Source organism: Euphorbia lathyris, chromosome 2, assembly GCF_963576675.1.
Source record: "Euphorbia lathyris chromosome 2, ddEupLath1.1, whole genome shotgun sequence".
NCBI lineage: Eukaryota > Viridiplantae > Streptophyta > Magnoliopsida > Malpighiales > Euphorbiaceae > Euphorbia > Euphorbia lathyris.
In genome coordinates, this window is record NC_088911.1 from 122,972,761 (window position 1) to 122,990,169 (window position 17,409).

Below are 17,409 nucleotides of genomic sequence, written 5' to 3' on the forward strand. Positions count from 1 at the left end.
GATTTCCGCAAGTGCATGGTATATGCTTGTAGTAATAAAAGATATCGATCCCACAGGGAACGTTTTTTCAAACAAAACTTATTTTGAATCGGTTAAATTTACTTTTAAGGTTTATAATATGGAAAATCATTTAATCGGTTTTGGTTTTGAAATTGCTAGGATAAGAATTAGATTAGAGTATGAAGATGTTAGAAAATATTCTGATTTAAGAATGAATTTGCAAGACATGAACGTTTAGTACTTTTTAGAAAAGTAAACAAATGTATTTGTTTGCATTAAGCAAAGAAAACAACTTTAAACTTTGTATGAATTATAAAGATGAAATAAATGATGGAACCTCTAATTATTAGGCTTTGAACATGACAAAACCCTTATCCGAGATAATTGCCCTTAATCAAATTAAAACTCTTCCGAGATAATAATTTGCCTAAGTGTTCAACAAAGTTTCCTTGTAAAGATTTTGAATTAAATACGTTTTAATGAAAACACCAGCATCAATCCACTTCGGATCCTTTACCAAAGTGCTGCATAAAAATCTATCGAATAGAACAGACATTATTAGATGAAATATAAATTGATACAAGTTTACAGAGAACATGGAGCATGGAAACATTCGACGACTTGCAAGTGAACGGGTTGTCAATCCTTTCCTTGGGTTTCGTTAGAGTTTGTCAGGCTCAGGGGAGGATCCTCTACTCAATCTTCTCGTTGAATCTTCGTAATAGAGACGGGGTCTATCTACTACCAAAATGTAAACTAAATTTGAACAATGTCTAAATGCTACTGTGTTTGTTATTATTGAATAAACAATGTGTACATCATATTGCTTTGAACAGATTCGAACTTCTAATCTCTGACTCATTTCTGAGTCAGAGTTTCTGCATAACTCTTGCACTAATCTTAAAATCTAACTCTCTCATCATTCATCCTTCAACTCTCAATCAACTCTTTATTTATAGATGTTGAAGAGTCGTGAAGGAAGTGTCGTGTCCGCTGTGAAGGGTCGTATCCGTTGTGAAGAGACGTTTCTATCCACTCAAACGAACGTGTTTCTTGGATTTTAAACATGTATTTGTTGTGCTTGGCAGAATTTTTGCTCTTACCGAGAATGGCAATTCTCGGCCGAGAATGAGGAAGTGATTTTTCAGCCTTCGGACGAAAGGAAGGGAGATCTGGACGACGCGTGTCGCGACCGAGAATTTGGGATTCTCGGTCGCGGCCCCAAAATTCTCTACCGAGAATTTGGATTCTCAACCGAGAATATGAATTTTTCTTCCGTTTCTGACTTCGTTCTCGTCCTCGATTTGGCGTTATTAATTTTCGTCGTTTTTGACTCCTTTTGTAAGGTTTTTATTCTGTTTTTGAGCTCTTTTCATTCCTATTTGGATTTTACCAAATATTTATGTACCTTGCATAAAAGAAACATATTCGAGAGTAAAAGTATTCTAAACAGATATAAACAGCACAAATTCATAGCAATATTGATGTAATTATTGATGATATTTTAGGTATATTTTGGGCTTAACAAATCTCCACACTTAATCTTTTGCTAGTCCCGAGCAAAATTTCACTAAATTTATTCTTTAACTAATCTCGTTTATGAAAATAAAACATATATCTTGGTATTATCTCTTAAATTAGTTAAGCCGAAAAGACTAACTTCGCATGGCAAATTTATACGCAAAATATCAAACTAACTTAGTATAAATACAATATATCATTCGTCTTGTATTTTCAATTTTGAATTGAAGCATTCGGGACGATATAAGCACACATGTTATTGAGTCTTTCGTCTCACGGCATTTCAAAGCACAAAATTTCCTTTCCCAAACCTAAACTAATATATGAGATATATTGTATATTTAAATAAGTACTTAGGTTAATTATTTGCTTAGTTACGCCCGAGATAATGGTGGTCTTGATCGTAACTTTATACGTATTTTTATTGTTTTATGTTCGCTTAAGAGGTACCGACCATGCCATGGATGGACGCAATCGTTACTTTAAACTTAAACACGCTTATATATTTTTTGCTTTTAACGTTCCTTCCATACCTCGATTGTGATAAGGGTGGTCGCAACCGTGGCCAAAAGTAAACGGTACTTAATTTTCTTCCCTTTCATACCTCGATTGTGATAAGGTTGGTCTCAATCGTGGCCAAAAGTTAAGAATTCAACTAATTGATTAATTAATATGAATTACAAATTTGTATCTTGGGAAAAAGAAAGATAGCACATTCATCCTATATTGACTTAAAATTCAACATGTATTATGGCTAAAGTTTCCTTAGAAACTTCAATTGGTGTTAATGTAAGACGAGATCAAACCGACCTAAAAATTGTTAGTTCAATTTAATGCCTATAAACCTAATTGAAAATTTAAAATAAGATTTATTGTATCATGAATTGCATGATATAAAATAGAGATTGAATATAAAGAATTTTATTTAACTAAAATACATTCACTCGAGACAATTTTACTTAAAATCGTATCGGAGATTTGTGAAAAATTTTGAAAAATATTACCCGTATAGAAATATTATTTCTAACGATAATGATAACCTAAAAATAATCATAAGTTATGAAAATGTAACGTTATGAAAAATAATGTTAAATAAATTGTGTTGCAATATATGTTGCATTTGCATAAAACAAGTGTTGCATTTATAAATTTATTCTTATTCATTGCATAAAAATATTATTCGTTGCATTTATTCGTACTAAAAATAAAATGATATATGTATATCTCCTCCCACACTTAAATTGGACCATGTCCTCATTGGTGCAAAAATGATAAAACACGAAAAATTGTACGAAATAAATCATATGAAAAGAAAATAGATAAATATGAAATGGATTTTATCCAACATAAATAGAAATTGAAAATGTACCAAACTTAATCAAAAATAGCATAAGAGATAAATGAGTTGAGAAAAGAAAAGATAAAACCTATTCTTGTGAAGAAGAACCCGGTGGAGATGGTGCGTTCATAACGTCGTGACGACGGAAAAATGATAATAACTGGCGTCATGTTGACGTGTGATCTCTCCTCAAAGTATGGATATGTGCATCCACCGTGTTTAATCATGAACTCATCGCTTGATTGTTCTCCATAATAGCATCTAACCGTAAATTCATTTGCCGGTTGCGTGCATGTATTTGGTTCAAAAGTCTTGGCAAATTAACTTGATCATTGTGCTCGTTACCAACATGTCCTTGTGCTTGTGTGTAGGCATCAACATGCTCCACCCCCGCACCTTCTTCATCCTTTTCATCTTCAGGCATATCGTCATTCTTACCAAAATGTATCTGCGCATTACCATCCTCTTTAATACCATTACAATGTGAACCCGGAATTTCAACATCGAACTTGCAAAACCAGCCAACTGTGGCTAACCACTAAATGAATGTGTAAAAGTTGTGGCATAATCCAACATCGAAAATAAGTAGGAGTAAGTGATTAAAAACTGCTCCATAATACTCGTAGCATCCAAAACAAGACTCGTAATCAAAGTACGCATAGCAACGTGCTTATTGGTTGAGATGGAAAAAAATTATCAAAAAGTAGTCCAATCCTATCTACTACGAAATCCTTGAAGATGTAATCCAAAAGTAACAAACAAAGCCGGACGGCGAATCCTGATCCAATAAATTTATCTAAACTAGGCAAATTATGTCCAACCCGGATTGGTTTGAAAATTGAGGGCTTAACAATAAATTATTTTGTATGATATCCAAACCAAATACTCATCTCGTCATCCCCAACTTCATTAAATTAACCGAAATCCCTAAATGTAATCCCCACATTCTCTGGATCATAGGAAAGAGTAACCAACATAATAATGTCTGTTTCACTACGCACTATGTCCATAATAGTGCTTGTACCACTTGCCCGACCCCATCTGAAATAATGTTGAATGGAGGTAGAGGAAACCTGCTGATGTTTAGGCATGGTGTGGAATAGAGGGTTAGGTTATGGATGTTGTGTTTGGGAAACAAATATTTTGGATAGGTAAAAATTGTGGTAAAAAGTAAAGGTGATATGGTGAGGATTTGATTGTGGAAGAACAAAATGTAGTTTAAACAGAGTGTGTGTAATGTTTGTATAAGTGATAGGGTTATATATGTGTTAGGAAGTAGTGTAGGTAGAGGAAAAGGTTGCAAAATTGTCAAAAATCCGGATTACAATCGGCCTACAGGTCGCGTGTCGCGACCGAGAATGCCGATCTGCGGTCGCGGCACGCGAAATTCAGAGAACATTTTGCTCTGAATTCGGTCCGTTTTTGCTGGACTTACCGAGGATATATAATTCTCGGCCGCGGATAGGTCCAAAGTGGCTGTTTATGTCCTATGTTAACTTGGTTTGTTTAATTTAATTGGTTAAATGTGTCCTGTACTTAATGTAAACTGTACCTGCACTTAAGAACACAAATTTAAAACACTAAATTCAAGGTAAACCAAAGGTTTAGCCTTTATAAATACTGAATTAATGAATCAATTAATGACCGAACTGAATTAAATGAATCATAAATGATCATTAACGCTGTTAGAGAATTGAATTTAATCATGAATGTGCATTAAGTCACATAAGGTAAATTAATCTTCTAAAAGATAATGAATGTAAGTTCATGTAGGTATTTATTCATGCATAAAACTTAAACATGAACCTTATTCGAATTAAAGCAGCATTCAAATAAAGAAACATTTAACCTTAAACATTAACCTTATTCTAATTGATTCGGATTCATATGAAATTGTATGTTTTATTTTAATAAGTTCATACTGATATAATAATCAACATGATATAAGTTCATGATTTCATAATTAAAACTAAACTCACGGGTTGCATGAAAATGAAAATTTAGTATAGTTAATAATGATCATAACTTATTAACATTGAAGATATATATGAACAGATTCATTTGCTAATAGTTTATAAATTTGAACAGACATAAACCATAATATAAGATTAAAGTATGAAAATAAATTAATTTTTATTGCATAACACATATTTGCATAAATGAATATTAACATATGTACAAGAAAGATTAGAAACAAACCTATATACAAAAACAAATGAAAATTAAACAAATCAAATTATTAATCACTGATTCATATTAAATCTGAAACATTGAAACTTATGCAGAATAATGAAATGACATACAGATTCGTTTTAACATTATAGACAAATTCATGCTGAAGGTGATATTGTTCCATATGAACATATATACAGATTCATTCAAATAATTTGCATAGTTAACACATACGAATCAAAAAGAACCAAAGAATCAAAGTTGATATGTTATCAAAATTGAAAAACATATATACAGAACAAAACTTAGAATTATCATATAAAATGAATGTTCATGAAATAGTTATTAATTATTTACAATTTATGAGCATGTAATATATATGAAAAGTCAGATGTTCAGAAACATTTCTGAAATGGATACAGATTCAAATTAAAAGTTAAACTATTTCATTTAAATTTAGATTCAGATGTATTCGTATAACTTGTATGGTTAACGTATTTTTAAGCAAAAAGAATCAAAGAATCAAATTTGATAGTTTATTAAAATTAGAAGAACACATATACATAAGAACACAAAGAACATACATATATAAAAATGAAAACAAACCTATGTACAAACTATACACAACAAACAGTTTTATTATATTTTCGTTCTTCATTATGTGTGTAAATGGGAAATGGTGCACTGTAGCATTCTGATATATCAGGACGCTTACTGCGTGCAGCAGTAATCTTCATGGAAGATTTATGCTTGGTAGGCATGTGTTGGAAATAGGAAAAAGTCTCTGGAACTTTTTGAAAAAGGTCTCAATAATTGAGAAGAAATCAGAATAGAGAGGAAAAGAAAGGAAAAATAAAGAATTCCGATTTCCTCTAATTATTAATGATGGATGCAGGACAAATCAATGAGTCTGTTGGGATTGAAAAGGTATAAATTCGCACCATTTGAACATGAATGATCATAATTGTTCGTAATATTTAGCAATGGTGCATGAACTGAAGAAGAAAAGAAAGAATATATGTCTGATACCGCCCATGTCGCGACCGTGAATGGCGATTCTCGGTCGCGACAATTCATTTTCAGAGAGAAAATCTCTCTGAAAAATTTTATGATTATGCTCAAGTTACCGAGAATTTAGATTCTCGGTCAAGAATTTCGATTCTCGGTAAGTTAAATTTTTTTTTATCTCGCTGAAGTTACCGAGAATTTCGATTCTCGACCGAGAATTTCGATTCTCGGTAAGTTCAGAAGTTTTTTCCTCTTCCTTTCCTTGGAAATCCTGAATTCTCTACTGTAGAGAATTCATATTCTCAGTAAGTTCAGAAATTTTCAAGGCAGAGAAAGTAAGATTCTCAACTGAGAATTCACATTCTCAGTAAGTTCAGAAATAAATTTTTTTTTTGCAAAACATTTAGAAACATGACTTTAAAGAATTTTTATTGGATAAAACTTGTTTATACACAAATCAAACTTATGAAATAAAAATAAAACAATAATAAATTAAACTAAAAACAAATAAACATAAAAATTATGAATAAGAGATAAGAAGTATGAAAATCTAAACGTAAAACTAAGCGAATTAATTTTCAAAGAACATGTTTACAAATTCAATTGCTTGAATTTGAGCTTATTCATATTCAAAATATTTTATTAACTAAATATGGACTTGTCCATTTTAACTTACCTGGAAATAATTTTAAGCGGGAGTTAAAAAGTAGAACTATACCCCCAACTTGAAATTAGTATTGTACATATTTTTTTTTAACATTTTTTAAGCGCTTTTCTTTTTTTTTTAGCGTTTTCTCAATTTAAGGATCTAGTGATTTCGGTTGAATGCCCGAACTTCTAGTTCTGGCCACGAACAAAAACTACGCACATGAACCGAAACTTTCAAAACTATATTAAAAGTATACAATTCCTTCCTGGCGGATAAGATAATTTCATCGTACTTGCTCATCTGTCTGAGAAGAGTTGATCAGCTGTTTCTTAAAGAGATAATTGTAGGTGTTTTTAAGGAAATGATAAAAAGGAAATTATTTGGGTTTAGTGTAGGAATTGATATCTTCTTAACAAAGAGATATGATGTTTTGGTGAAGGATTAAGTGTATAGAAAAGAGGTAAATGTGTTTGGGAAAAAGGTAAATTTTCTGGAAAAAATTATATCTGTCACGTCTGACATCCTGTTTCAAAAATTTCTTTTCCTTTCTGATGTATCTGTATACTGGATTTCTTTTCTGTAGACTCCTTCTGTGCATTTATACTGATGATCAAATCTCCAGGTTATCTGTGAAAAAACTTGAATTTTTTTTATCTGCAAACATCTAATTGCAAATGTTAAATAATAACAAGGATTTAGTCCTCGTGACCATCCTCAATAAATAAAATAAAATTATAAAATAAATAAATAAATATATTATAAACCAAGGTTCGAAATAAAACACGAAAAACATAAATTTTTGTTAAAAATTTGGCGTTCCCCGGCAACGGCGCCAAAAACTTGTTGAGCGATTTCCACAAGTGCATGGTATACGCTTGTAGTAATAAAAGATATCGATCCCACAGGGAACGTTTTTTCAAACAAAACTTATTTTGAATCGGTTAAATTTACTTTTAAGGTTTATAATATGGAAAATCGTTTACTCGGTTTTGGTTTTGAAATTGCTAGGATAAGAATTAGATTAGAGTATGAAGATGTTAGAAAATATTATGATTTAAGAATGAATTTGCAAGACAGGAACGTTTAGTACTTTTTAGAAAAGTAAACAAATGTATTTGTTTGCATTAAGCAAAGAAAACAACTTTAAACTTTGTATGAATTATAAAGATGAAATAAATAATGGAACCTCTAATTATTAGGCTTTGAACATGACAAAACCCTTATCCGAGATAATTGCCCTTAATCAAATTAAAACTCTTCCGAGATAATAATTTGCCTAAGTGTTCAACAAAGTTTCCTTGTAAAGATTTTGAATTAAATACGTTTTAATGAAAACACCAGCATCAATCCACTTCGGATCCTTTACCAAAGTGCTGCATAAAAATCTATCGAATAGAACGGACATTATTAGATGAAATATAAATTGATACAAGTTTACAGAGAACATGGAGCATGGAAACATTCGACGACTTGCAAGTGAACGGGTTGTCAATCCTTTCCTTGGGTTTCGTTAGAGTTTGTCAGGCTCAGGGGAGGATCCTCTACTCAATCTTCTCGTTGAATCTTCGTAATAGAGACGGGGTCTATCTACTACCAAAATGTAAACTAAATTTGAACAATGTCTAAATGCTACTGTGTTTGTTATTATTGAATAAACAATGTGTACATCATATTGCTTTGAACAGAATCGAACTTCTAATCTCTGACTCATTTCTGAGTCAGAGTTTCTTCATAACTCTTGCACTAATCTTAAAATCTAACTCTCTCATCATTCATCCTTCAACTCTCAATCAACTCTTTATTTATAGATGTTGAAGAGTCGTGAAGGAAGTGTCGTGTCCGCTGTGAAGGGTCGTATCCGTTGTGAAGAGACGTTTCTATCCACTCAAACGAACGCGTTTCTTGGATTTTAAACATGTATTTGTTGTGCTTGGCAGAATTTCTGCTTTTACCGAGAATGGCAATTCTCGGCCGAGAATGAGGAAGTGATTTTTCAGCCTTCGGACGAAAGGGAGGGAGATCTGGACGACACGTGTCGTGACCGAGAATTTAGGATTCTCGGTCGCGGCCCCAAAATTCTCTACCGAGAATTTGGATTCTCAACCGAGAATATGAATTTTTCTTCCGTTTCTGACTTCGTTCTCGTCCTCGATTTGGCGTTATTAATTTTCGTCGTTTTTGACTCCTTTTGTAAGGTTTTTATTCTGTTTTTGAGCTCTTTTCATTCCTATTTGGATTTTACCAAATATTTATGTACCTTGCATAAAAGAAACATATTCGAGAGTAAAAGTATTCTAAACAGATATAAACAGCACAAATTCATAGCAATATTGATGTAATTATTGATGATATTTTAGGTATATTTTGGGCTTAACAAGGAGAAATTACTCATCACTATGGCACGAAATTGAGAGATCTGATTCGCACATTCAGTCTTCGGGAGCAACGTCATAAGATTCGAATTTTGACTCGGGAGGATGTAATTTCGAAGAAGTGGGTGACCATGTTGCATACGTCTGTGCCAATGATCTCCCAGTAATGCTGATAAAATAAACCTCCGAACCCATCTGGCCCAGGTGCACTTTCCTTGTTAAGGCTAAAATCCGCGTTTCGAATTTCTGAAAAATCGGGCATCTTAGTTAGAGATTCGTTGTCTTCTTGCGAGACCAGAGGCGGAATAATCTCAGAGATCCGCCCATAATCCACATTGATAGTTCCACATGCCGTGTTAATTATTCTCACATCTGCAGTTGTCGAAAAATAGCAAAAGACTGTGTATGTGGCAATAAATATATACTTTATAAATTAAAATAATGTTATTAACTAAATACACATACATGCGTTAAAAAAAACACAAAATAAATTATATACTAATAAAAGCGTGTGGTAAAATATTAGTGAGAGACACTGGAGGAGGTTCTTCCATCTTGAGATGAAGACATGATGTTCGTGAGAAATGAAGAACAAGTTTACAGAAAGAAGAGAGGAATTGAGAGAGAGAGAGAGATAGCGGAATTTCAAGCGTAAAGAAAAAATGAGAGAAGTTTCTTCTCTTTTTATAGACGAAGTTGAGTAAGGTGAGAGGTTAGAAACCTAACCGTCAGAAGTTTAACCACTAAGAGCCCTTAATTCTGACATTAATGTTATTTACGGTGCTTGGTTTCTCAAGTAATGATGATGATGATGATGTCATCCTAGTTATTAACTAGGTACGCGTGCTAACTCTAGAAGATGTGTCATCTACTCAGTATGAACTCAAAGCATGCAAGTCAGTTTCTCACTCAGAACAATTTATACTCGGAGTTATTAAAGAGGATTAAACATACCTATTTCTTCTCTCAACGTACAAAATTGCTCTCGAGCCAGAGGCTTTGTGAATATGTCAGCAAGCTGCTCCTTAGTTGGAACATAGGTCAGCTTGATCTCACCTTTTAGTATATGATCTCTGATGAAGTGGTGTTTTATGCTGACATGCTTCATTCTGCTATGCTGGATTGGATTTTTAGATAGGTTAATAGCGCTTTTGTTTTTACACCTGACCTCAATAAATATATACTTCGTAATCATCCAGCTGCTGCTTAATCCAGAGGACTTGAGCAACACAGCTTCCAGCAGCAATGTACTTAGCTTCTGTGGTTGACAGGGCTACTGATGACTGCTTCTTGCTGAACCAAAACACCAAGCTGTTGCTGAGAAAGTGACATCCTCCTAAGGTACTTTTTCGTTCCAGCTTGTCTCGTCCATAGTCAGCATCAGTGTAATCAAGAAGTGTGAACTCTAAAGTGTTGGGATACCATAGACCTGCATTCACAGAACCTTGCAAATGCCTAAAGATTCTTTTTACAGCTATATAATGAGATTCCTTGGGGTTAGCTTGAAATCTAGCATAGTAGCATACTGAGAACTGAATATCTGGCCTACTGGCAGTAAGATAAAGTAGAGAGCCAATCATACCTCAGTATAATTTTCTATCTATTGACTTACCATGTTCGTCTGCTGAGAGGCCAGTGTCAGTACCCATACGTGTTGAGATTGACTTACAATGTCATATTTCTTCAATATTTCCTTAGCATACTTTATTTGGCTAATGAAAATTTCATTCTTTCCTTGCTTGATTTGAAGTCCAAGGAAGAAGTTGAGTTCTCCCATCATGGATATCTCAAACTCAGTTTGCATCTGTTTACTAAATTCTTTGCAAAATGACTCGTTAGTAGCACCAAAAATAATACAATCAACATATATTTGTGCCAATAGAGTGTCCTTGCCCTTTTTCTTAATGAATAAGGTTGTATCAGATTTACCTCTAACATAATTTCTAGTTAGAAGGAAGCTTGTTGAGTGTTCATACCAAGCACGTGGTGCTTGTTTCAAACCATACAGAGCCTTCTTGAGTTTATAAACATGGTTTGGGAATTTTGGATCCTCAAACCACGGAGGCTGATTGACATAGACCTCCTCATTTATAACTCCATTTGAGAAAGGACTTTTGACATCCATTTGAAATAATTTAAAGTTCATGAAACTGGTGTATGCACACAATATTCGAATAGCTTCTAGCCTTGCTACTGGAGCAAAGGTCTAACCATAGTCAACACCTTCTTGCTGACTGTACCCTTGTGCCATAAGTCTGGCTTTGTTTCTGATGACGTTTCCTTATTCGTCCAGCTTGTTTCGGAAAATCCATCTGGTTCCGATAGTCTTCTGAGTCTTTGGATGTGGTACTAAGTCCCAAACTTCATTTCTTCTAAATTGGTCAAGTTCTTCTTGCATAGCATTCATCCAGAACTCATCATTCTTAGCTTCTAGAAAGTTTTTGGGTTCCAGAATTGAAACGAACGCAACATTGCTGAGCCATTAGGTGTTTCTCACCAGCATCAATGATGTTACTCTAAGAGTGTCCTTTAGGGATTCTGACTTCTCTTGGTATCGTAATGCCTTCAATGTTGGGTGTTTCAACAATATCTGCAACAGTGGATTGGTCAGCAAAGGTAATTTCAGTTTCGCTTTTACCTTTGGTGAGTCCGAGCTGGAATGACTTAGGAGTGGTGCTTAGCTTAGCATGTGTTGGGCTAGGATCATCTTCTAAGATTTGATTTGCCTTATCTGCAGGGTTAGTCTCATCAAACTCAATATGTACTGACTCTTCTAAGATCTGAGTTCTTTTGTTGAAAATCCTATATGATTTGCTGTTAGTTGAATAGCCTAGAAAAATGGCTTCATCAGCATTGGATTAAAATTTAGCAAGGTTGTCCTTAGTATTTAAAATGAAACATTTACAACCAAAGGCACAAAAGTAACCTATATTAAGTTGCTGATATGGCACATGGGCATTTTGGAAAAAATAAATTTTTGAATTTTTTTTTTTTACTTTTTTCTTGTCTCTCTTCTTTCTTTTCTTTCTCCCTCTTTCTTCTTCCCTCTCCTCCTCCTCCTTTCTTTTCTTCTTCTTCTTCCTCATTTCTTCTTTTTTTCTTCTTATTTTCTTCTTCTTCTTTTTTCTTCTACTTTTTTAAATTCTGAAATTTTCAGAATTCTAGAATTTCAGAGATCTGGAATTTCCATACGTGAAGAACGTTTGGATTTTCTAGACGTTCTTCACGTCTGGAATTTCCAGATGTGAACTTCATGTCTGAAAATTCTAGACATGATGAACGTCTGGAAAATCCAGACATTCTACATTTGAAATTCCAGAATAAAAAAAATAAGAGAAGACAAGAAAAAAGGAAGAAGACAAGAAGAAATGAGGAAGAAAAATAAGAAGAAATGAAAGGAGGAAGAAGAAGAAGAGAAAATGGAAGAATAAGAAGAAAAGAAAGTGGAAGAAGAAGAAGGGGAGTGAAAGCGAAGAAGAAGAACAAGAACAAGAAGAAACGGTAAATTCAACAAAAAAAAGTCAAAAAAAGGTCAAATTTTTTTCCATAATTGCCCATGTGATTTAACAGTGTTAAATTAGTTGCCGCGATTTTATTAACAGTGACAACCTCGAGGCTGTGTTTGCAAACAAAAAAAAAATTACCACAGGTACCACATCACAAATCGACCAAACCATATGGCAGTTATTTGTAATTAACCCTTTTATTTAAAATTAAAAAAATTGACATAAAATTTAAGGCTAATTTTTTCAAAAAGGTTGTCTGTAACTGCCTATGAGACACCTAGATCCGTCTATGACCGCATGGACGGTCAAAAATCATTAAATCCGCTGACTTGAGGAAATGGGGATGGTGTTCTAAAAATCCCCGCCTAAACGAGCGATTTTTAGAACATTGTTAAAAGATTGTGCAGCTTCAGAAGAAATAGACTATAATATGACGCTAGTGCTCTAGAAATATTTGACTTCCTAGATGGGAATAAATATTAGATTTTTTCATTCTAAAACCAATGGAAGAAAAAAAAATACAAATAGCTTCTTCAAATTAAGAATAAAGGGAGTTTTGTGTGCGAATAAGAAAGAGACTAAAGCTATTGTTGTTTATTTCTAAAAGGATATCCTTTGATTTTTTATCATATTTTCCATGAGGAGATCATTGATTCTCGACTTACTAGTTAATAGATTGATGATTTTAGTAGCTTCTACACTGAAGATGAAGTCAAAATCGAGACTTGATGGTCTGCATGTGCTCTTCTACATTACACGCTAGAATATTTAAGCATACTTGCGTTGCTATAATTCCAAAGTCAAATCTCATATTTCTATGAAGGATTTATGTTGTTTCAGTTTTTAAGCATACTTTCATTACTATGATAAACTTGGACTCCTTCATATATACATTTTATTTTATTTTTATGTTGGAGGCTAGATGAACTTTTTTTATTACACCGGGGGGCTGCTATGCCAAAAGCGAGAGAAACCTCATCCCTCTCTTTCCTTTTTTCGCCCCCATGTCGCCACGCGGAAGGGCCAATAATGCATTTCTCGGACCGAAAAAGTGGAACTGCTTGACAACAAGGGACAAAGTAATTTCAAACATAGTTGGAATACTTTCAAACTTAATTGACGATAATTCTGTTTTTTTATGTTGGAAGGGAGTAATTAGCATCCACGCACAAAATAATGCAATCTTAAACTTAGTTGGAATAGTTTCAAACTTAATTGACGATAATGATGTTGTTGGAATAGTTTCAAACTTAATTGACGATAATGATGTTTTTTTACGTGTAACTTCATGTTTTATCCTCACTCCAACATCCACCATTATGGTCATTCAATATGGTTTGACGTTGCACATTTTAGGTTAATGGAAAAAACTCATTTTTAATCAACTAAGCTTGAAATTGCACCAAACTTTCAAATGCAACGTTTTCTACGTAAAAGCTACCCATAATTCTAAATTTATACTATAAAGTTTAAAAGCTAAATAATTATTATTGGTGTTATGCATAACTAGGCTAAAAATATAAAAATATTTATAGATATATACCACCAAAAATGAAAAATACAAACTAAATTTTTAATGTTTCTATAATTACAAAAGCCACCAATTGATTTTAACACTATCAAAGTAAAACACAAAAACAAGAAAAGAAAAAGCAAAAATGTAAAAGAAAAAACTGAAAAATGACTAAAATTTTACTTATTTATTTTTTATAACCTTAGTAGTGTAGTAGCGAGTACACTAAATAGAATTAGAAGATGGATTCTAACCTCCAACCTAAAGCTAAATTGACAGTTTAAAGCAATTCCTTAGACCAACTGGACCAATCAATCCTAATGTTTCATATTCATATCCGTTTTTATAAGTACAATATAGAAATATTTTTTAGCCCTTTATTTTTACGGGTCCTGGACAGGTATCCCTCAAATCATAACCAAGGTCCCTCAAAATAAGATCACATATGAGATGAGCATCTCATGGGCCGTTTTCAACCTGGATTTGTCTTCTTTTTCACAATCACATCGTACTAAAATCTTTCTTTTATTAGAAATAAGCTAAAAAAGTTCTTTGATTTATTAGAAAAATAAATTTAGATTTTATGTAGAAAATCATGTGATATTAAAACTAAAGTTTTTTAGGTGGGGCAATTTCATATTTCATCAAGAGAAGATTCATCACAAGTCAATCTATGGTTAATTTGGTTCCACATTTGATCACATAAAATATAAATTTAGCAATATGTGTATTAGGAGGAGAACATAATTTTAGACGCTGTGTAAAAATTATAAAATTTTAACACTAACTTCGATTACGCATAAAAGCTGATGGAGCTTAGAGTGGTGCAACCATGAAACAAAATTAATGGTAAATGAAATTTTGTTAGAAATGCCGTTAATGGAGTCTTAATTTATTACACAGTTTTATACTTAGAATCTACATTCAGATGGAGTAGCTATAACATATAAACTTGTTCTAATTGACGTATGTAGATACCCATTTTGTCCGAGGTAATTTCTCATTTTTTCTTATAATTTTACATTTTTAAACCAATTTATTTCATAAATATTTTTATTGTAGATATTTACTTAATAAACTAATATTTGTAAAAAAGAATTGAAATTATATATATAATCCCTAAAATCGGTTGAATGTTTATGTTATAAGGATTAAATCGATTGATTAAAACGACCATTATTAATTAAATGAACGTTATTTCTTTTAATTAGATATGAATGAAATGATGTTTAATTTTATTGATGTAGTTACAAACAAAATCTAAAATGTTTAAATAATAATAAACAGAATATCTTGTTAAATAACTTCAGAAATTATAAGATTTCAGGGGTCAAAACCTATTCCAACAAGCCCAAATTCAGAACTCAAGCCCAATCAAGCACAAATCCAAATCAACTCTAATTAGGCTGTATTAACACTTTATTAGTCCTTAATTAATTAGAAAATTCTCTATATAAAGAAAGGGGCCAAGCATAAGACAAAAAAAAAAAGGAGACAGAAGAAAAGAAAAAAGAGAGGAAGGAGAGGGTCAAAAAAAGCATGTGGGATATGTCAAAAAGAAGCAGAAAAATAAGATCATGTAAGCCATCTTCTTTGTCTTTATTAGTTCTTTTCCTCTACTGTTTTCAAACTCAGTTATTCATCTACTTCTACCATTTTTAAAATAACAATAAAATTTATTTTCTTCTTTTAAGCTTTTAAAGGCTGAGTTTTTAAGAAGCCAGTATCCAAATACAAAGATCTAGTTCTATCTTTCTTATTATTTCAATATTTTTCTTATCTTTTTCTGATCTAGTGTATATCATTTTCATTCCATTTTCCTTAAAAATGTTAAAGATGTAAGGGGATTCACAGATCTGGAAAATAGGTTCTACTTTCCAAATCTGGAAATCCCAGCTTTGAAAAATTCAGCATTTTTTGTTATTGCAATCCTCTTCTCATTCATCTATCTCATTTTCTTAAAAAAAAAACATTAAAGATGCAAGGGATTCCAAAAGATCTGGAATATAGGTTCTACTTTCCAGATCTGGAAATCCCCTGCTTTAGAAAAATCATATCATTTGTTATTTCACTCCTTTTTATCTTTTTTTCTTAGCCATTGTATCTCATCTTCATCTTCTTTCATTCATTCACTGTTCGACTCTTTTGCTTCACATTAAAAATATATTTACAATGCAACAAAAAAAAATGAGGTTATACTCTTCCTCAGATCCAGACCAAAAAAATAAGAAAAAAACAGAATCTGCAACTAAACCAAAACCAAAAGATAAAAAGGTTTCTGAAAAGAGTAAAACACGGCATCTCCGTTTCAGATCAACAGCAAGTCCTTTTTCTAAGGAAAAACACAGAATGTCACAAATAAGGGTCTTTGTTTTCTTTAATCTGTAGTAAACCCATGAGTCACCACCAACCTGCAGTGCGGGTCCAACGAACAAGAAAAGAAATAAATCAGTGACATTTCCGTTAACGACGAAAATACGAAAAGGAAAAAACGCAATAAACATTATTTACCTCAGGAGAAACCAGATCAGGGGTAGATTGGACCTCTAGGGAGCCGAACGATGGCCGTCCGCCCTCTGCAAGGGCCGCCCGTCTGTAAACCCTACGGACAAGGTAGATCGGAGAAGTTTAGCTCCGTTTCACCTGCAAAAACCGAGGAAGTTTAGTCACCGGGACGTCGGACTTGAGCCGAACCAAGCAGAGAAAAGATTAAAGAAAAAAAAACTCACCGACTGAACCTCCACCACTGATCTCCCTCCGCTAGGAAAGCCATCGCAGATCGTCGGATCAACAGAGAAGGAAAGAAGGATGGCGGCCGTGGCTCACGGGTCTTCGAAAAGGAAGTTGAAGGATGAAGATGGAAGAAGCCATGGATAGTAAAGAAGCTTTAGATCTTCTCGAAGGTTGAAGAAGATTCAGAAATAGAGGCTGCCATGGGAGAAGGTGTTAGGGTTCTGGAAAAGAGAAGAAAAGGAGAAAAAGGTGGAGGGAAGTCGGAGAAGCAAGTGAACGAGAGGGAAAGGGACGCCATTGTCGAAGCTTTGAGCTTCCAGGCTTAGGGTATCCGAGAAAAGAAGAGAGAAGAGGAAGAATAAGGAGATAGGTGGCTGGCAATCTAAAGATAAAACCCTAAAAACTCAAATATATACCCTACTATTTTAGATTCCCAAATTACCCCCGCGAAATCTCGTTTTGATACCTTCCTTTTCTATAATTTGTGAATTCGGCCCCACATCATTCTAACTGTTTAGATCAAGTCCCTCCGTATTACATTTCGCCCCCTCCCTGTTTATTTAATTCTCCAATTCGACTCTTTTCATTTTTTATTC

The 17,409-nt window shown here is 33.2% G+C and overlaps 1 long non-coding RNA gene across 1 annotated transcript; it reads right to left on the reverse strand.

The window, feature by feature from the left end:
• Positions 1-16,220: 16,220 nt before the first annotated feature.
• On the reverse strand, positions 16,221-17,182 carry LOC136216658 (uncharacterized). The gene is made up of 3 exons (XR_010683355.1): positions 16,810-17,182; positions 16,592-16,723; positions 16,221-16,491 (listed from the first exon to the last, which is right to left on the reverse strand). It is a non-coding gene; the product is annotated as an uncharacterized lncRNA (long non-coding RNA).
• Between the last annotated feature and the right edge of the window lie 227 nt (positions 17,183-17,409).